Source organism: Zingiber officinale, chromosome 4A (genome assembly GCF_018446385.1).
Source record: "Zingiber officinale cultivar Zhangliang chromosome 4A, Zo_v1.1, whole genome shotgun sequence".
Taxonomy (NCBI): domain Eukaryota; kingdom Viridiplantae; phylum Streptophyta; class Magnoliopsida; order Zingiberales; family Zingiberaceae; genus Zingiber; species Zingiber officinale.
The window spans coordinates 95,247,831-95,270,630 of record NC_055992.1 but is presented as its reverse complement, the minus strand read 5'-3'; positions in this window follow the sequence as shown (position 1 = coordinate 95,270,630).

The following is a 22,800-nucleotide window of genomic DNA, read 5'->3' as shown; positions in this document are numbered from 1 at the left end:
TTAAAAAATTATGAGGATGGTTAAATAAGGAAAGTTTAAAAACTTTTAAAACTCTCTTTTAAACCATGTGCCTAATTCAAATAAGGAAAGTTTTGAATTTTAAAATATCTCTTTTAAAACATGTAGATATCTACAAAGAGAAGATTTTAAAAATTCAAAACACCCCTCCTATTATGAATTATTGTGGTCGGGCCCTCTTTGCTTGGACACCATGCAAAGGGTCGGCCCCTTTAAGAAGGAATTGGCTGGCCCCTACGGCTAGCAGCTTTGTCGGCTGCTAGAACGCAATCGTCGGCTTGGTCGGCTACCAACTCGTGGTCGATAGCTTGAGCGGCCGCTAGCTGTTGGCCGCGAGCTTGGCCGTGGTTAGCAGCTTAGCCATGTTGAAGTAGTGGGGCCGACAAGAGGGGGTGAATTGCCTGTAAAATAAAAGCAACCCCTTTCTTCTTCTTTAGACCTAGATTAGTAGCATAAGTTAATTAATCAAAAAATAATTGACATAAAAAAATAACAACTTAAAATAGTAGGTAAAAGGCTATGATTTACTTGGTTACAACATAGATGGTTGTTAATCTAAGACAGATGAAAGCTCACTAAACTTCTCCTTTGTTAAAGGTGGAGAAGCCTTTTACACATGTTGACAACTCAGAAATGACTAGAAAATTTAACAAAGAAGTTCTTGTTCAGTTGTACTTTATTTCCTAGCTCCAAGGGTCTTTTTATAGCTCCTGGAAAATCTTATTCGAGGGTGGAAGGCGCCTTCAAGAGGGTTCAAGGCACCTTCAATTGGTTAACTTTTATCCGTGCGAAGATAAAACTTTATCTACGCTAACGGCTGTCAGAAGGCGCCTTTGTATTGTTCATCGAAGGTGCCTTCCGAGCCTATGAAGGTGCCTTCAGTACTATTCATAAAAGGCGCCTTCAAATCCTTTGAGGGCGCCTTCAGCATTATTCATCCAGAAATGGTTAACTTCCCTTGTTAACCATTTTTCGCTCTGTTTGCTTGGGTGATGCTCCGACCATTCAGAATTGAGCTCACCTGAACCCAACTCCGACCTTCTCCTCAAGCAGCCTTCCTCCTCGACTTCTTGTCCCTTAGACCACCGCGCGCTTCCTTCTTGTTCACCGTGTACTCTTCCGTAACACTTCGTCCTTTAGATGCACCGAGCCCATTGACTCCCTTCCTATGTCATCCTTCTTACTGACTATATCTTTCGCTCGACATCTTGTGTTTCTAAACTCCTGTACACTTAGACACAAGGATCAAACACGGTAGGACCTAACTGAATTTGGTTGACCATATCAAAACTACCCATGGTACTTACAATCTTCCCCTTTTTAATATGCATTAACCCAAGTTCAAGTTAGGGTAAAAATTGTAATAAAATAAAAGTTTTTAAAATTTAAGTTTTGAAATTTAAGTTTTTAAAATAATTTTGAAATTTAAGTTTTTAAAATAATTTTGAAATTTAAATAATTTTTAAATTTAAGTTTTTAAAATGATTTTGAAATTTAAATAATTTTGAAATTTAAGTTTTTAAAATAATTTTGAAATTTAAATGATTTTGAAATTTAAATAATTTTGAAATTTAAGTTTTTAAAATGACTTTTAAATAATTTTGAAATTTAAGTTTTTAAAATGATTTTGAAATTTAAGTTTTTAAAATGATTTTGAAATTTAAGTTTTTAAAATAATTTTGAAATGATTTTGAAATTTAAGTTTTTTAAAATAATTTTGAAAATTAAAATAATTAATTTTAATTTTAATTTCTTAGTCATCTCACCTGATCTAGATTGTCAATCAGGGAATCCTATAATTGTTGTGAGATGAATTATTGTTGAGTTTAAGGGTCTGGTTTAACTTTGTGTTAGATTCAGGTTTAGCTTTGGGTTCAACAAGTAAGCATTCTTTGGATAAACTTTTGGGCTATGGTGAGTCACTCGGAGCTCATTAAAGTAACCATGTCTTCGAGGTTTTCCAAATAGTCCTACCCATTGATCTTAATACTAATCCTTGGTCTAACTAGTTAGGATCCATTTAAGGGTAGCTTCGGTCAGTTCTACTTGGCCAAATGCACCAGGTCGGAGCCATATCTTCCTAGACATGCGATACCCAAGCTTCCCTAACGTACTATCATCCAAAAACTTCACCAGTACTGTGGTTCAAGTTAAACTTATCCCGTTTTAATCTAACCTTAATTACCCTGCCGGGTAATCTATTCTTGTTTTACCCATTTCGGGTAAATTAGGTTCAGTTACCCTGTCGGGTAGTTCAGTTGAAGGTGCCAGCTAGTTTGGATCCTCCATCTATTTTTCAATTTTGAATTTATAATTTAATTTTGAATTTTTAATTTAATTTTGAAATTTTTTTTAATTTTTTAAAATCATTTTTCTTTTAGCTCTCCCTGGATCACAGCCTCGATATGGTCTATCGAGGTAGTGTATTTGATCCTTCGGAACCCAGTATTTGCCAATTCCAACTTGATTGATTAAGTTGGACTTGGGGACCCATGCTTGGACTGATTTACTGCTTTGTTTGTTTATTAGGGATAAATAAGATCTATATTTCTTTTTACTTTTGTATCCCAGCCCAGTTTTGTTGTAGACGACTCTTTGTGTTCCAAGAATTAGGTCCAAATTCTTGGATCCTAGAGAAAATCGTTCTAAAGTATTTTTTAAATCCTTTACCTGATTTCTCAAACTAGAGTTTTCTTCCTCAAGTTTTTGAACTTGAGTAGGATTTCCAGTTTGAGCTTGACCAGGTAAAGAATTAGTGTTTGTTACTTCTTTAAGGACGGCTACTTCCTTTAGAAGTGATTTAATCCTAAGGTTTGATTTAGCTAATTTGCGAAGTAAGTAATTAACTAAATTATTAAGCCTTGGAATGCTTACAGTGGAGTCCGGCCCTTCTGAAACGGATGCGGATCCGTGGCTTTGCTCGGACTCGGCTTCTGACTCGCTCTCGATGATCTGGTCCCGGGCCATCAGTGCGAGTAGACTTGTTTGATCAAGTTCATCGTCGTCGTCTTCTGAAGAAGATTTGTCCCAGGTTGCTTTCAGGGCCTTCTTTCTTCTTAGCTTTTTGGCCTCTTTTTGGTTGGGACAGTTGGCTTTGATATGCCCCTTCTGGTTGCACCCGTAACAAGTGACTTCAAACTTTACCTTTGAGTTCGGTTGGGCCTCCCTGGACTGAACTGCCTTCTTCAGATCTTTCTTGTTGAAGCCCTTCTTCTTCTTGTAGAGCTTCTTCACAAGGTTTACGAGTTCGCTGGTCAGTTCATCCTCTGAATCCTCTGAGTCGGATTTGTCTTCTGATTCTGTTTCAATTTTTTGTCGTACTCTAGATTCCCGTGTTCGACTCGTACCTGCAACCAATGCAATACCCTTCTCGGATGGCTGTGCATTAGTTTGTTCATGGAGTTCAAATTCACTAAATAATTCGTCTAATTTTAAGGAAGACAAATCCTTAAAGACTTTGTAGGCATCTACCATTGATGCCCACAATGTACTCCTAGGAAATGAGTTAAGAGCATACTTTATTATGTCTCTGTTTTCTACCTTCTGCCCGATTCCATGAAGGGAATTCAGAATATCTTGAATTTGAGCGTGTAACGAACTTGCCGTTTCGCCTTCCTACATTTTTAAATTGTATAGTTTATTAAGTAACAAATCACGCTTACTTACCTTGGTTTCCGAGGTGCCCTCGTGAAGTTCGATCAGTTTCTCCCATAGCTCCTTTGCAGAGGAGAATGGACCGACTCTGTTGAGCTCTTCTTTGGTAAGACCGCACTGGATGGTGCAGGTGGCTTTGGCGTCGGCTTCCACTTTTTTGATAAACGCTGGCTCCCAGTTCTCACAGGATGTAGGCTTACTGTCTGTACCAGTTGGTAGTTGCAGTCCTGTTTTGACTATCATCCAGGTGTTGAACTGGATCTTCAGATATATTTCCATTCGCCCCTTCCAATATCCGAAGTCTTCTCCAGAAAATAGTGGGGGACGAACAGTGCTATATCCTTCTTGTTGGGCCATTTAGATCTAAAAAAAATAGAAATAACAAAATCTATTCCAAGCCTGAGTCTTGGATTAGTAGTGTGGGAAGAGAGGGGAAAAAAACGAGCCCAAGTGGTATTGACCAACTTTGAGCAACACCGATTTGAAAAGAATTAGAATTTTTAGCTAATTAGCTAATTTCTAATTGACTTCGAAAAAATACCACGAAAGAAAAAAAACTGTTTTGAATGGTGGTTGCACTAATTCAAAACAACTCCGCTCTGATACCAATTGTTGGATCGAGACGCGCTAGAGGGGGGGAGGGTGAATAGCGCTCGTGGCTATTTCTTTTTTCAGAAATCGTTCGAGTAATTTAAACGCAGCGGAAAGAAACAGAAACAAATGCACACACAGAGACACAGGGAAGATTTACTTCGTTCGGAGCCTAAGGCGACTCCTACTCGAAGGCCCGCGATCTTTGATCGCTTCCGGTGGGCAACAACTATAAGCTCGATAGAAAATTACAAGTTGAAGTACAATAAACGACAGTAAATAATTATACCGACGACAAAGAAATGAAGATTCGGAGCTCCTGGTCGTCGGGCACAAGTAGCAACACTTCAAAATGTTGTTTTGAGCAGCACGCAACACTGGAATAACTTAAAACTTGATTGTCTAAGGTGCTGGTCGAAACCCCCTTATAAAGGGTGTTCAAAGCGCCTTGAAGGCTGTTCAAGGCACCTCCATGCTGTCTGGTCTTCCGCGTGGGTCAAATCTGATCTGGTCGAACTTCATCCATTCAAGGCGCCTTATAGCCTTCTCAAGGAGCCTTCCAAGAGACCTTATACTCTCATGAAGGCGCCTTCGATGAACTTTCGCAGCCAGGTCATCCTTTGCACCCGAGGTGCCTCCAAGCTCCATGGAGGCACCTCGGATACTGTTTATCCGAGGTAAATCATTGTTATTCTATACCTGCAAGATATATTAGTCCCAAACAACATCCTGCAACACCAGGTTAGCACAAAATAACAGCACAAATAATAAAGAATGTTACGACAGTCTCCGGACTGTCCGGGTCTGACTTCGGATTTCCAACCGGAAACCCTCACCTACTCCACTCAGGAGATTTACCTGTTGCCAGTCGATCCTCCAAATCGACTGGACTTTTGCTCAGCACTCGATGCTTCCGGACTTTCTGTTGGACATCCGCTTCCCCGGCTAGTCCAGTCTTTCACCTGGTTCGCGACACCAGGACTTTCTACCTAGGGTTACCACCCCCTAGGACTTTTGCCTGAAGACATCGACCTACCAAGACTTTCCGCATAGGGTTACCACCCCCTATGACCTAGGATTACCACCTCCTAGGGTTTTTACCTTTGCCTAACCGCAGCTAGGACTTTCCTGAAATCCTCAAGTAGACTTGTTAGACTACAAAACATCTTAACTTTGAATTCTTTGCCATTATCAAAACATGAGTTCGATCGTCGGATGCTTCCCGCACCAACATTTTACACACGTTGACAACTCAGAAATGACTAGAAAATTTAACACAGAATTCTTGTTCAATTGTACTTTATTTCATAGCTCCAGGGGTCTTTTTATAGCTCCTGAAAAATCTTATTCAAGGGTGGAAGGCACCTTCAAGAGGATTCAAGGTGCCTTCAATTGGTTAAGTTTTATCCGTGCGAAGATAAAACTTTATCTACGCTAACGGCTGTCAAAAGGCGCCTTCATACTGTTCATCGAATACGCCTTCAGTATTGTTCACAGAAGGTGCCTTCAAAATCTTTGAGGGCGCCTTCACCATTGTTCATTAGGAAATGGTTAACTTCCCTTGTAAAACCTTTTTCGCTCCATTCGCTTGGGTGATGCTCCGACCATCTGGAATTGAGCTCACTCGAACCCAACGCCGGCCTTCTTCTCGAGCAGCCTTCATTCTCGGCTTCTTGTCCCTTAGGCCACCATGCGCATCCTTTTCGTTTGCTGGTGTACTCTTCTGTAGCACTTCGTCCTTCAAATACACCGAGCCTGTCGACTCCCTTCTTGTGTCATCCTTCTCGCTGGCTGCATCTTTCACTCGACTTCTTATATTCCTAAGCTCCTACACACTTAGGCACGAGGATCAAATATAGCAGAACCTAACTGAACTTGGTTGACCACATCAAAACTATCCTGGGATACTTACAGACAGGCTGTTAGAACACGGCTAGAGGCTTGGCCGGCCATAAGCTTGTGGCCGACAACTTGGGTGGCCGCTAGTTGTTGGTTGCAAGCTTGGCTGCGGCTAGCAGCTTGGCTGCGGCTAGCAGCTTGGCTGCGGCTAGCAGCTTGGCTGCGGCTAGCAGCTTGGCTGCGGCTAGCAGCTTGGCTGCGGCTAGCAGCTTGGCCGCTAGCTTACTGCCGATCGTGAGCCTATCATCGCTAGCTTGGTCCAACTGTGAACTTAGCCAACCACCAGCTCGTGGTAATGAACTCGGCCTGTCGCTAGCTCGTGGCTACAAGCTCGGTCTGCCACAAGCTCAGTTGCTCCTTTATTGTGATTAATTTTAGCTATTTTTTATTTTATAGTATATTGTATTTGCTGCTCTTCTCCGGTTGGACTATTCATCTTAAGGTCTAATTTATTAAACAGTACCTATATGCTATTTTACATGGTTGAATTTAGATGTATGTTAAGTTAGTATTTTGATCTATAACATGATATAGTCATTATATTATTTTAGTGTTGGTATATTTACATCTTAATTAATTTTAGAGCTTATTATCTTTGGTTGGAATATGAAAGATAGTATAGCTTATTATTTGTCTGACCTAAAATTTAGATTTCTTATGATTTAGGTTGATACATACTACAAGTTCAATATATGGGAAAATAAATTATATTTTTAATTCTCAATTTAATAGTTTTAACAACTCATATATATATTGTAACAAATTGTATAAAATTATATTCTTATAAGATAACAATGTATATGAACAAAGGTTAGATGTACATTCGATTAGAAAATAGATTTATTAAAGATGATTTTATTACCGAAGTTGAACAATTTATAAATTTTACTAAGAGTTATCCAAAAATATGAATGATGTCGAATTATAGTGTTCGTGTAATTATTGTAAATGTAGAAATAAAGCCTTCATTGATAATGATACCATGAAAGCATATATATATATATATATAAATGATTTTATGTCAAATTGCTACAATTGGTACTATCATGGAGAGTCTTATTTAATTAAACTAATTAGGCCTTTTGTGGTTCTTCATTTTATTGGGGAATCATCAACTAATGATATTACAATGCAATTAATGGTTTACAATGCAATGAATATAATTGATTATTTCAATATAGATCCCAACACCTGAATATCAATAACTATATGAAATGTTAAAGGCTAGTAGAAGAGAAATATAGAAAGATATTCCTTCTGGTCATTTTCAGAATAATGTTATAATGGCATATGTCAATTGATGTCAGAGTTGCTCCCTATTGATAACATAATGATTGATAGCTTCTACAATACAAAGAAATTAGCTAGAGGTTTAGGTTTGTCTGTAGAGAAAATTGATTATTATATAAATAACTGTATAATATTTTGGAATGAAGACAACAAACTGATTGAATGCAGAATATGTACTCACTCTCGTTATAAACATCGTACTCACATACCAAGGAAGAAGAAGAAAAATATTACTTGGAAAGTGATGTATTACTTTCTGTTAGCTGCCAGACTTCAATGCTTGTATACATCTGTCGTTACAACTTACCACATGATGTGACATCATGAACATGAGCATGAAGGATGTATAATGTGTCATTCTTATGATTCCCCTATATGGAAACATCTTGATATTGTATTTCCCTCCTTGACAATGGAACCATGTAATATGAGATTAAAATTTCTCGCAGATGGATTTCAGCCATTTGGTTAGTCGAGATAGCAATATTCTTGGCCAGTATTAATATTAATACAATATAATTATCACCATGAATGTGCTTGAAAGATGAATTTATGTTTCTTACTATGTTTATTCCTGATCCAACCAATCCCAAATAGAAGATAGATGTTTTCTTGCAGCCTCTTATTATCGAGTTGAATGAATTACGGAATGTATGGTCGATGACTTATGATGTTACAAGTAAAACTAATTTTAGATTGCATACTGCATTATTATAGATTATCAGTGATTTTCTAGTATACTCAATGTTATTGGGATAGAGTACGACTGATAAATTAGCATGCTCACAATGGATGACAAAGTCTAATACATTTTCATTATCTTGCAATGTGAAGGTATCTTGGTTTGATAATTATCATAAACTTTTACCTATTGATTATTCTTTCAGGTGAAATAAAAAAAAATCCTAAAGAATGTTGTAGTCAGAAAACTTTCTCCAACAGTCCATGGGTGAAGAAATAATAGATAGTTATGAATTTTTATCAGTATCTCAACTTGATTCTAATGAGATAAATTAATACGCTGTTAGGATGTACAAGTGTGGTTAAAAGAAAAGGAATATTTTTTAGGAGCTGTCATATCGGAAGTATTTATTCATTTAGCATAATTTAGATGTGATGAATGTTGAGAAAGATTTCTTTGATAATACTGTGATGAATGTACCTGGAAGAACTAAAGACATTGTAAAATCATGTGAGGAATTAAAAGATCTAGTCAACAGACTAAAATTGCATTGGTTGAAAGAAATCAAATTCTCAGATGGGTATGCATCAAATAGTTGGTAAACCATCTGGGAATTGAACATAGATGATAAGCAAGCTTTATATAGTTGGTTGAAAGAAATCAAATTCCCGGATAGGTATGCATCAAATATGGCTCAATGCATGGATATGAACAAGTTAAAGATGTTTAAAACGAAGAGTCATGACTGTTATGTATTCATACAAAGACTTATTCCAATAGCTTTTTATGATCTATTTGTTGGAGCAATCCCAATGGTCCGTGTAACCATGTGTTTTGGTGTTTGGGCAAAGGGTTTAAGTTAGGTTCACCCTTGTATTTGATATGTGTACTTGAGTTGTGCAGGACTGCAGGATACACATGTGACTCAGGTTGATGGTTTCGGGTCCGGTGAAGGATGGCATTGGGGGCGAGCCGCGGGCTTGTATGCATCCGAGGGACCGTGGACAAGGCAGCGAGGACAAGGGTCGAGGGAAGAGACTTCGAGGCATACACGAAGGATGGCATTGGGGACAAGCCACGGGCTTGTATGCATCCGAGGGACGAGAGCCAAAGGACGTAGGCTTGAAGGCAAGAGGTCGAGGCTGCGAAGGAAGCGTCAAATGAGTTGTAAGGGTCAGGGTCCGAGTGCTGAGATATTGTACTCAGGTACCAGTCGACTGCTAGTTTCACTAGTCGACTGGGCAGTCGACTGGGAACGAACAGAATGCTTCTATTCGCTCGACCAGTGTGGAGCAGTCGACTGCTAGTTTTAGCAGTCGACTGGTATCGAGCCGTTGGGATGTAACGGTCGAATTTCCACAAAGGGCAGTCGACTGATGGTTTTAGCAGTCGACTGGTAGGCGAAGTTTCAACCCGCGACCTGTATAACCAAGGCTTGGAAGCTTGGTTATCTCTGATGAAATTAGTGGTGGTAAACCCTAATTAGTAGTCTACTAGTCTCAAGAGTCTTGGTTGGTGTTGTGGTGAGGTTTCTCCACCCACAAGGAGCGACTTGAGATAGCCGGAGTTTGTCGGGGACTAATCCACCGACGGATAGGGATCATCCACCTTAGGACAGCCGTGGAGTAGGAGCCCTAATCTCCGAACCATGTTACATCGACGTGTATTGGCTTGCTTTCTTTTCTTTGTCTTTATCTTTCATATTTATAGTTAGTATTATATTTCCGCTGCACATACTAACAAGTGTAAGAAGAAAGTGAGTATTTGGAGGCACCGTCTATCCAACCCCCCTTCAAGCCGACCACCGATCCCTCCACACTATTTCCTAATAATGTTTGGCAAGCACTTATGGAATTGAGTATATTTTTCAGGGATTTGACAACGATGTGTATTATGACAGTCGATATGCTTTAGCTAGAAATAGACATTCCTCTCATACTATATAAGTTGGAGTGTATATTTTCACCCAGTTTTTTTATTCAATAGAACATCTACTGGTACATTTACGATAAGAGACACAAATGGCTAGTCTTATGTAGTATAGATGGGTGTATCCAGTCAAACGGTTTTTGAGAAAATTAAAGAATAATATTTGTAACAAAGTAAAAGTTGAGGGGTCAATATATAATGTTGTTATGCTTAAAGAAGTATCTTCTTTTTGCTCCTATTATTTTCTTAATAATGTGAAAACCAAGCATCACAAGTGTCATAGAAATTATGATGATGCTCAATCGATAGATCTATCTATACTTTCTATTTTCAAGTTGCATAGTAATCCAATGGGTGCATCTATTTCTAGATGATTAACTCAATGAGAATACTATACTACAAGAACATCTATACTTTTAAACTATGATGAGGATAAACCCTACATAAAATAAGTTGAATTCTCTAATCAAACATTTATCCCATTTAATTTATTTGCTTGATATCCCAATTGTCTTAAAATTACCTTCTTTCCTAGCTTGTATGAACAATAACTATATCTATAAAATCCATCAAAAGGTGCAAGTGAGGTAGTTGAAAAGTTAGAGGCCGAATTTGTATTATGATTTTAAATATATATAAGTTAGAGAATTTTTAAAAAATTTTAGTTCATGTGTATTAAGTCCAGTCCTAATTAGATATCATAACTATTTTTATAGGTGAAAAACCATAGAATATCAAATGTGCAAGATGATAGGATAATGAATCTTGTATCATGACTCCTTTGTAAAATAATAGTGTACTTTGGTTACTATGTTAATGGTCTCAAATTTTATGTGGCACAACGAGATTCACTGAGATTTTCCTATAATTCTGGTGTTTATGCCAAAGGATCTATGAACAATAGTAACATTGAGTTTAATTACTATGGTAGACTTCATGAAATCATAAAGGTTTAATATCCTGCATTATCTATAAAAATATGTATGTTGTTCAAATATTTATGGTATGATCTAACCTTAAGAATAGGTACAAGAATACATCTAAACTATAATTTAGTTGAGGTTAATGCAAACAAAATGTTCAGAACCTTTCATTTTCGAGGTTAATACAATATATAATGCAACTATTCTGAAATTGTGTCTCGTCTGAAACATGGGAGGAAGGTCACGAGACACAATTTCAGAATAGTTGCATTATATATTGTATAAAATTGTGCATAGACCTTCTTTATTATATGAGAAAGAATGGCAAGAGATCGACGTATGTTTCAGGCGAGATATGGGGTGTATGGACGACCACCTCGGCTGTAGAAAGGTGCAGTCAAATTCTGAAAAAGCAAAAGTAAATAGAAATATAGAGTGAAGTGGCTTGAGCATCAGAACTACTCGGCATACGTTAGGATTCAAATCTATTGTTCAGCATGTCATGGATTTGGTGAGTTTAATTTAAAGTTATATAAGCAAATTTTATATTTATTACTAAAGTTGTATAATTTTGGCCTAACTTTTTTGTGTATGCGGGAACATGATCTAGCCAACCAGTTTGTCCACTTGTATGGAAGTTTTTCTCAAGACCCATAAGAAGAAGGATGACACATTTATCGATCCTCGATTCCATGTCATACACGTAAGACTATTAATTTTATTATATTTAATCATTTCTATTTTGGTTAACGTTAGTAATTGTGATAAAATTGGATATTAATCATATTTTTTTCCACGCAAGAGAAAATGGAAAATAGGATAACTCAAACATCTCAGCCACCAACAGAAGGGGGGAGTCACAATCATTATCCACCAAGATAATAAATGAGATATATTATAATGTTGTTAGCGGAAGGACAAAAAAACTCCACCCTCTATGGTCTTAGCTCCTAGGTCAAAGTGGCATTTAATTGTTTAAGGACTCCTAAGGGTCATGCTAGTTCTTCTGTTACTAAGATGTAGTCTTTAAGATACGAAAATCACAAACTGTACACTTAATTGACATCAATGGATCAGAAGATGACTGCAATGGATCAGAGGATGATCGTTAATGAGCAGAGGAGGGCTAATGATAAGAAGAGGAGGGCCGCTGAGGATCAGAGGAGGGTCAAACGGGACACGAATCTAGATGCTCTCTCGGCCCATATGCGAGCGATGCCTCTTGGACCCTCGACACCACATGATTTTGAGTTACAGGAGACTCAAGACCCATCAGACCGTGTTGATTAACTTTTTCTGAGATTTGTTCTACTACAATTTATTTTTTTTATTTATCATACACAAATTATGCAAAATATATTTATTCTATTTTGGTATTTTAATATGTTTATTTTTAAATATTCTATTACTATATGTTTCAGAAGTCCTAATTGATTTCTTTGATCATCATTGTCATCATCTGATATTCTATCAAGGTATCTTTTTTATTATTTGTAAAATTAGTTTTATATATATATATATATATGGAATTTTTTTAATTATATATATGTTACACTTTTTTAATTATACATCATTCTGATTACTCTAATTACAATTTATCGAATTTGACTTTTTGTAGGCTTTTATATTACAACTTTGTATATAAATGTATTATTTGAAGTATTTTCTATCATAGTATGGATTTAAATATCTTATTCTTTAAATTTGGATTTAGATACTTTATTATGGACATTTGGATAGTTTAGTTTGTTTCTATAATTGTGTTTATGATTTATTTAGAATATGATTAGTTTAGATGAATTGTATTTGTTTGTATGTATGGATTGTATTTGTTTGTATGTATGGATTGTGATTATATGAAATGTTATTATATGTATGGTCCGTGTGGATTGTGTTTGTATTGTCATCGTCTATGATGGTTTTATATAAATATGGAAATTGTAAACAGGGTTTATTTTGAATATAAAATTTTCCAAGCAATATTTTTAATTATCGATGGAATACCGATAGAAATATTGTTTCCGTTTGTAAATATCAAAATCGGCGATACGATACACCGTCGGTGTTCACTGACAAAATAATGTTTTTGTTGGTATTTACGAACGAAAATCAATATTTTTGTCGGTAAATATCGACGAAAACAGTGTTTTTGTCGGTAAATATCGACGAAAACAGTGTTTTTGTCGGTATTTACTGACGGAAATCAATATTTTTATCGGTAAACACCGACAAAAACAGGTTTTCATCAATGAATGTTTTCATCGGTGTTCATCGAAGGAATCCTATTTCCGTCGATGTTTACCCACGGAAATATTGACTTCCGTCAATAATTACCAACGAAAACACTCTTTCAATTGGTATTTACCGACGGAAACACTTTTCCGTCACTAATTACACTAACATAATCATATTTCCATCAGCCAGCAACATTATGAGTCAAATTTCACTACAAAAAATACTATTATTACTGACTGAATATTCCGTCGGTATTCCGTCGGTATATTACATTACCGACGGAATTTATGGTATCGGAAGTATTTTAGTCGGCATTCACTTTACCGACGGAAAAGTATATCCGTCGGTAAGTACCGACTAAATATATAATTCCGTCGGTATATTACCGACTGCATTTTTTACCCGTCGGTAAAAAACCAAACGACGGTAAATGGAGATTCCCGACGGAATCACTGATTCCGTCGGTGATCACCGACGAAATCAGGGGTTCCGTCGATAGTATACCGACGGAATCAGTGATTCCGTCGAGACCTGCCGACGGAATCACTGATTCCGTCGGTAATTCTCGACGGAATAAGGGATTCCGTCGGTGAGTCCCGACGGAATCAGTGATTCCGTCGGTGAGTCCCGACGTAATCAGTGATTCCGTCGGGACCTACCGACGGAATCACTAATTCCGTCGGGAATATATCGCAAAAATCATTGTGCTTTTTCGATAATTTACCGACGGAAATTATAATTCCGTCGATAAAAAACTGGAAAAAATTTGAAATCCAGCCCCTGTTTTGCTCGTTTCCCGTATACAATTTTAATACAAATACAAACCATCACAAGCGATGGCATCACAAACACAATCCACACGATATATTAACAACATACAACAACAAGATCACAATATAAATCAATCCATAATCTCCAAAATACAACATACCGACGGAATCACTGATTCCGTCGGGACTCACCGACGGAATCACTAATTCCGTCGGGAATATATCGCAAAAATCACTATGCTTTTTTGATAATTTACCGACGAAAACTATAATTCCGTCGGTAAAAAACTGAAAAAAAAATTTGAAATCCAGCCCCTGTTTTGCTCGTTTCCCATATACAATTTTAATACAAATACAAACCATCACAAGCGATGGCATCACAAACACAATCCACACGATATATTAACAACATACAACAACAAGATCACAATATAAATTAATCCATAATCTCCAAAATACAACATACAACAAATATATAAACATAATTGAATGACAAATAGAAAATCTCCAAACTATAATAAAATCTAAGTATCAAGTTCTCACAATCATAAGTATCTAAAAGTACATAAGTGAACGACAAATACAAAATATCCAAAATACATACCATGATACATCACTTATACATATATCCGAATATAATCCTGTAAAAGGCAAATATAATAGATTATGATTAGATTAAATCGATGCAAATGTAATATAACTCAAACATTGTTATATATAACTAATTTTACTTGTAAAAAAAATACCTAGATTATATTTTGGATAACCAATAATAGTGGTGATGGTGAATGTATCAGCATGAACTCCTGAAAAATGTAAAACACTTTAAGATAAGCATCTAATAATATCCCAATACAATAAATATATTTGACTTAATGAATTTCTAAAAAAAATCTAAAAAAAATCAAGTTATAGTTAAACATACCTCAAAAAAATCTAATCATCAGCGGGGTCTGGGTCTGATGGGTCTGGGGTCTCCTCTGACTGGGGCTGCTGTGATGGGTCCCATCGTGCAATGATTGCTTGCATCTGGGCCAATGTCTGCTCCTGTGCAGCCCACTTCTTCTCCCACTTCTGATCCATGGTAGTCATCTGAGTCTTCAAGTCTTGGTTTTCTTTTCTTAATGACTCCACCTCAGAAGAAGAAGAAGAGGAACTCGCACGACCCCTAGGAGTCCTCAAGCGATCAAATACCACCTTGGCCTGGGAACCAAGGTCGTAGAGGGAGGAGTTCTTTGTCCTTCCACCCACAACATCATAATAAATTTCATTTATTTCCTGGGTGGATAAATCCTGTGACTCCCCTCCCTCTACTGGTGGCTGAGATGCCTAAGCAACCCTGCTTGTCATTTCCTCCTGTGTAAAAAAAATATACAATTTATATATTATGCACAATTATTAAAGCTAATTAATCATTATTAAAGATTAAATATAAATTGCAAGTTAATAATTCAAACCCTAATGTTCTTTGATCGATCATCAATATATGTGCCATCCTTTCTCTGGTGAGTCTTGAGAAAGATCTCCAAGCAAGTGGGTTGTCTTTCTAAAGAACGCTCTTGCATGCACAAATAAGTTTGGCTAAAATTATACAAGTTCATTAATAAATAAAAATTTAATTTATATAACTTTAAATTAAAATCACCAGATCCATAGCGTGCTCAACAATGGATCGAGATCTTGATGTATGCCGAGCCAATCCGGTACTCAGGCCACCTGGCTCTGTATTTCTATTCGCTCGAGCTTTTAGAGCCTTTGTTTGCCATCTTTCTGCAGACCAAGTGGTCGTCCATGCACTCCAAATCTCGTCGGATACATAAGCAGGTCGTGTGCCATCCTTTCTCACATAGTATAATAGGTCTTTGTATAACTTGGCACAATAAATATTTCAAGTTTTTGCAAATTCTACCTCGTGCCCCTCCTCCCATGTATATTTTTTCTGTAATTTAAAAATAAAATTTTAGAATATTAAAGGATAAATATAATGTACATATTCAATTTACTTACCACAAATTCTTGATAATAAAAATCCTTAGTTCCAGCATCTACATGTCTCCATGTAGTCCTAGATATGCAGACTCTTTCCTTAAATTTTCGTGTGATATATGTGGATACTCGATGGCCGTCGGGAGTAAACCTACATATAAGCAATATTAAGACATAAAATATATGTTATAAATAAAGAACTTGAATTACTAATAATAAAAAAAATACTTATGACTCTCCAACAACCCTAAGGACGGTGGATCCACGGAGTGGTGCTGGAAGATCTGCCATGATACCTTATATCTACAAAAACATATTACAGCACATCATAATAAGTCTTTAATAACATGATAAATAAGCAACAAAACATGATTAAAGCATAACTTACTAGATGAATAATAATGCTAAAATTTAATCAATGCTAGACTCTGGAAGCATTTCTACTCAACATTAACAGTTTGTAAGTCGTCGTCGCTAGACTCTGTTAGTTCAACAAAATCCTCACTGCTGGATTTCTCTCCATCATCTATCTCCTCGTTAGTGGCATTACCATCTACAAGTAATTGTGATGTAGATTGGAGTTGTGAATCAACCGAATGTCTCTCTACTTCATCATTCTGAAATGCATCTTGGTTTTGAGCAGTAATAGTGTTCGGCATTTCTATGGTAGAACGAGACTTCAATCGACAAACAGACAATCATTCACTAGCTCTTCTTCTCTTCGTAGGATATTCAAGATAAACAACCTGACCCGCTTGTATTGCAAAAATGAAAGGTTCAAACTTATTGAACCTTCTGTTTGCATTAACCTCTACTAAATTATAATTTGGATGTATTCTGGTACCTGTTCTTGGGGTTGGATCATACCATGAACATTTGAACAACACACACCTTTTTATCGGTAATGCAGGATACTCAACCTCTATAATTTCCTCAAGTCTACCATAGTTATCAAACTCAGTGTTATTGGTGTCGATAGATCCTTTAACGCAGACACCAGAATTAAAAGTTAATCTCTGCGAATCTCATTGTCTCACATGGAATTTGAGACCATTAACATAGTAACCCGAATAGACCATTATTTGGCGTAGGGGTCCAGATGCAAGATTCAATATTCTATCATCTTGTACATTAGATATTCTTCGGTCTTTCACCTATTAAAATAGTAATAAGAAAAATTAGGACCGAATTTATTTTAATAAAGAATTATGAAAATTTCTCTAACTCACATATATTTGAAACCATAATGCAAATTCGGTCTCTAACTTTTCAGCAACCTCACTTGCAGTCATTGATGGATTTTGAAGATGTAATTATTGCTCATACAAGCTTTGAAAAAAGGTAATTATAAGAAAATTAGGATATCAAGCAATTAACTACAATGAAAAAAAGCTTGATTAGAGAAGTTAACTTACTTTATGTAGGGTTTGACCTCATCACAGTTTAAGAGTATGTATGTTCTTGCAGCATGGTATTCTTGTTGAGTTAACCATCTAGAAACAGATGCACCCATTGGTTTACCAGAAAATTTAAAAATAGAAAGCATCGATGGATCTATATTCTGAGTATCATCGGAATTTCTAAGACATTTGCAGTGTATGGTTTTAACATTATCAGCAAAATAATAAAAGCAGAAAGAAGATGCTTCCTCCACCAGATAAGCATTACATATTGACCCTTCAACTGTTGCTTTATTACAAACATTATTTTTTAATTTTCTCAAAAACCTTTCAAATGGGTACATCCATCTATACTGCACTGTAACACCTCACCCTCCTCACTACTGGTCTGTGAGGGCGGAGGGCTACTGGACTACTAACTTTACTTAACTATCTTTGTTCACATGTTGATAGAAATTCCTAAAACTCTCGGAGAACTCAAAACATACAATTAACTAGCAGCGGAAGACTAAATGACTCATCTAATACATTCTACTCAACTCTTTGTTAATAAATTCTTATGCTAAATCCCAAGACTTCTATAGTCCAGGCATCACACATCCATCCGCACCTCCTTGTCGCCTTCCTTTACTATAGCTTTTCCTTTCCTTTATCTGCAGTAAGAGGAAATGCATCTATAAGCAAAATTACTTAGTAAGCGCTATCTAACTCACAAAACTCGAGTATGCATGTAAGCTGAAAGAAATCTAGAAACTGAATGCTCATCTAATAGCAAACGAAACATAGCATACTGAAATACTAAACATGTAAGCAAATCTAAACAACATGTCAGTATATAAGAAAGCTAAACTTGCTGAATTTTAAACTTATGTGAAGCTTATTTCTTTTGTTTGAAAACTTATACTTTAATACTTCAAAATAATAATCAACTTTCTTCTTGCGCCCGGTAACTGTACTTGCTGTACGCGCATCCCTAACTAGACCCGAGATAGCTGGTCCCAAATCTAATAGGGTTTACTAGGTTATCTAAACCTAGGGACGACTATGGGAGCCCAGCCCAAGGACAACTGAGAGTCCTGCATACTAGGTTATCTAAACCTAGGGACGACTATGGGAGCCCAACCCAAAGACAACTGAGAGTCCAGTACAGTGACACTGATAAAAGTAAAATACTTGTTATCTTTTAATACTTCTAATATATAATGCCTCGATATTTTAACGAGCACCTTGTGTGCCAAAATCCCTAAAGTCTTGACTTTGGGATCTACTTAAGGCCTTGTCCTTTTTCTTTCTTTTCTTTATCTTTCTTATACTTGTTAATACCTCTAATAAAAGAATGCTTCTTTAAAAACTGAAATGTTTAAACAAATTCTAACTTTGAAATGCATAAACAAAAATCTGCATACTATGCTAATCAAAATTCTGCATACTATTCTAATCAAGATTCTGCATTCTATGCTACACTATTTCTGCATACTATGCAAACATAAAATAACATAAAATCTGCACTATAAGCTTAATTAAAATCTGCACTATAAGCCTACATAAAAATCTGCACTATAAGCTTAATTAAAATTTGTACTATAGGCTTAATTAAAAATTTGCACTATAAGCGCTTAATTAAAATCTGCAATATAAGCTCTACATAAAAATCTGCATTATAAGCTTAATTAAAATCTGCACTATAGGCTTAATTAAAAATCTGCACTATAAGCGCTTAATTAAAATCTGCAATATAAGCTCTACATAAAAATCTGCATTATAAGCTTAATTACAATCTGCACTATAGGCTTAATTAAAAATTTGCACTATAAGCGCTTCTTATGCTTCAAATTCAAGAAGAAAAAAGGTCTGAAACTACTCCTACTGCAGGTGAGAAGCACTTACCTTGATTCTTGGACTCACAACCGAACAAAAAGGGCTTCTAGGACCTTGGCCGACCACCGGAGATGATGCCCTAACTCTCTTTCGTTTTCTGCCCAAGCTCCGCCATCGTACGCAGAAGAGAAGGAGAGAATGGTTTAAGTCCCCGGAAAACAGAGCATCAACTTATCCTTTTTTATAACTTAATATTTCTGTTAACTCCTTAAATAAATTCGCTACCTTTTCTAAACAGACAAATCCAACATCAACTTATCCCTTTTATAATCCAATATTCTGCTAACTATCTTAAATAAATTCGCTACCTTTTCTAAACAGACAAATCCAACATCAACTTATCCCTTTTATAATATTCTGTTAACTATCTTAAATAAATTCACTACCTTTTCTAAATTGAAAAATCCGTTTGCCCACTTGGTCAGCCGGGTTTTGACCGAGTCAAAAGTCGTGGGTTCAATTCTCAGCTTGGACATTTTTTTGTCGAAACTTCCTTCGTTTAGTAAAAATACCAAACGACCTCCAAAAATTACATAAAAATACTCTAAAAATTTCTAAAAATCTCTAGAATATTTCTAAATATTTGTAAGAACTTTTAGAACTCCTAATGAGGAAAATTGGGTCGTTACATGCACAGGACCAGCTATTCGTGCCTCATATGGTAAATGTACCGGTAGATGTTCCATTGAATCAAAAAAACTTGGTGGAAATATGCGCTCCAACTTACAAAGTATGAGAGGAATGTTAGTCTCTAGCTGAATCATATCAACCGTCATAATACACCTCGCTATCAAATCTCTGAAAAAAAGACTCAACTCTGTAAGTGCTTGCCAAACATTATTGGGAAGTAAATCATGAAAAGCTATTGGAATAAGTCTTTGCATGAACACATGACAGTCATGACTCTTCATTCCAAACATCTTTAATTTGTTCATGTCAACGCATCGAGCCATATTCGAAGCATATCTATCTGAAAATTGATTTCTTTTAACCAACTACATAAAGCTTGTTTACCATCTTTGTCCAATGTATAACAAGCTTTTGGAAACTTATTGGTTGTTTCATTCTGATGCAACTCTAGTCTGTTGACTAGTTCTTTTAATTCTTCACGTGATTTTGCAGTGTCCTTTGTTCTTCCAGGTACATTCATCACAGTGTTAAAGATATTATCAAAGAAATTTTTCTCAACATGCATCACATCTATATTGTGTCGAATGAGTAGATACTTCCAATAAGGCAACTCCCAGAATATGTTCCTTTTCTTCCAACCACACTTGCACATCCTCACAAGATACTTATTTATCTCATCAGAATTAGGCTGAGATACTGAGAGGAATCCATAACTATCTATTTGTTCAATGATTTCTTCACCTGAAACATGGACTGCTGGGGGATGTTTTCTGACTACAACATTCTTTAGAAAATTTTTCTTATTTCGCCTAAAAGGGTGATCCGGTGGTAGAAATTTACGGTGATTATCAAACCAAGATACCTTCCCACTGCAAGGCAATGAAAATGCATCGGACTCTGTCATGCAATGTGGGCATGCTAATTTACCAGCCGTGCTCCATCCTGACAACATTGAGTATGCTGGAAAATCACTGATCGTCCATGATAAGGCCGCATGCAATGTAAAATTAGTTTTACTTGCAATATCATAAGTAACCGACCCTACATTCTATAATTCATTAAGCTCGGCAATTAGAGGTTGCAAGAAAACATCTATCTTATCTTTTGGATTGGTTGGACCAAGAATAAGCACGGTAAGGAACATAAATTCATCTTTCATGCACATCCATGGTGGTAAATTGTATGGTGTTAATATAACTAGCCAAGATGAATATTGTTGTCCCGACTGACCAAATGGTTGAAATCCATCTGTAGAAAGTCCCAATCTCACATTTCGTTGTTCCATTGCAAAGGATGGAAACACAGTATCAAGATGTTTCCATGCAGGAGAATCACAAGGATGACACATTATACCTCCTTCGTGCTCATGCTCATGCTCATGATGCCACAACATGTGGTTAGCTGTAGCTGCAGATACATACAAGCGTTGAAGTCTAGCAGTTAACGAAAAATAATACATCACTTTCCAAGCAATATTTTTCCTCTTCTTCCCTGGTATGTGATTACGATGCTTAAAACGAGGGTGAGTACAGATTTTACATTCATTCAAATCACTATCTTCATTCCAAAATATCATGCAGTTGTTTATACAACAATCAATCTTCTCTATAGGCAAACCTAAACCTCTTATCAATTTCTTTGTTTCATAGAAGCTATCAGTCATTATGTTATCAGTAGGGAGCAACTCTGACATCAATTGACAAATGTCATCGTAACATCTTTCTGAGAAATGATGTTCTTCTTTCATATTCAATAACCTTGCTGTAGCTGATAGTTGTGAATGACCAGAAGGAATGTCTTCCCACACTTCTCTTTCACTAGCCTTTAACATTTCATATAGTTGCTGATATTCAGGGGTTGGTATTTCATCTATATTCGAATAATCAACTGCATTCATCGCATCTTGAACCATTGATTGCATTGAAATATCAATATTATTTGATGCTTCAGGAGCTGTAACAGTAGTCCCAAAATACGAACCACCAGATGACCCAATTGGTTCATATAAATAAGGCTCTCCGTGACAATACCAATTGTAGTAATTTGGCACAAATCCATTTCTACATATGTGCATTTTTACAGTATCCTCATCACGAAATGCTCTATTTTGACATTTTTTATGATTGCACGGACACCGTAACTCAGAACCATTCATATATTCTGAATGACTTTTAGTAAAAATCACAAACTGTTCAACTTCAGTAATAAAATCATCTCTGATAAAACCATTGTCTAATCGATTGTACATCCAAGCTTTGTTCATATACATTGTTATAACCTAAAGAGAATATAAATTGAAACATTATTAAACTTGTTGTATCACTTGAAATAAGTTTAAATAAAGAATTATGTGCACAATTTCATCTCACGATCATCATATCATATTACCGAAAATCACCTCTATACTAGAGCAAATAAATGAAACTATTATAAACATGTTGTTCCTTATAGCATCATCAAATGAAATAATCATACATATATGAGAAGCATCGATCAAACACCTGTTGGCCACTACATTTTATGCAAGTACAATAGCGAAATGGATCAAAATATGTCACGACACTTAAATTTTGTAGGGTTTTGATTGTGCTCAGCTATAAACAGTAGCAAAGCACAGCTACAATTGCGAGCAGGCTGCTGGCCGCGAGCAGCGAGCCGCGAGTAGGCCGCCGGCCGCGAGCAGCGAGGCGTGAGCAGGCCGCTGGCCGCCGGCCGCGAGCAGGCCGTTGGCCGCCGGCCACGAGCAAGCAGCTGGCCACCGGCCGCAAGCACCCTGCCGGCCGCGAGCAGGCCGCCGGCAACGATCCGCGAGCAGGGCGCAGCTGTCGGCCGTGTGGAAACGAAAACGAGAGAGGAAAAGAGCAAGAGCATACCTGAGAGATCGCCGGAACGGGGTGAATAGGAGGAGAGGGCGC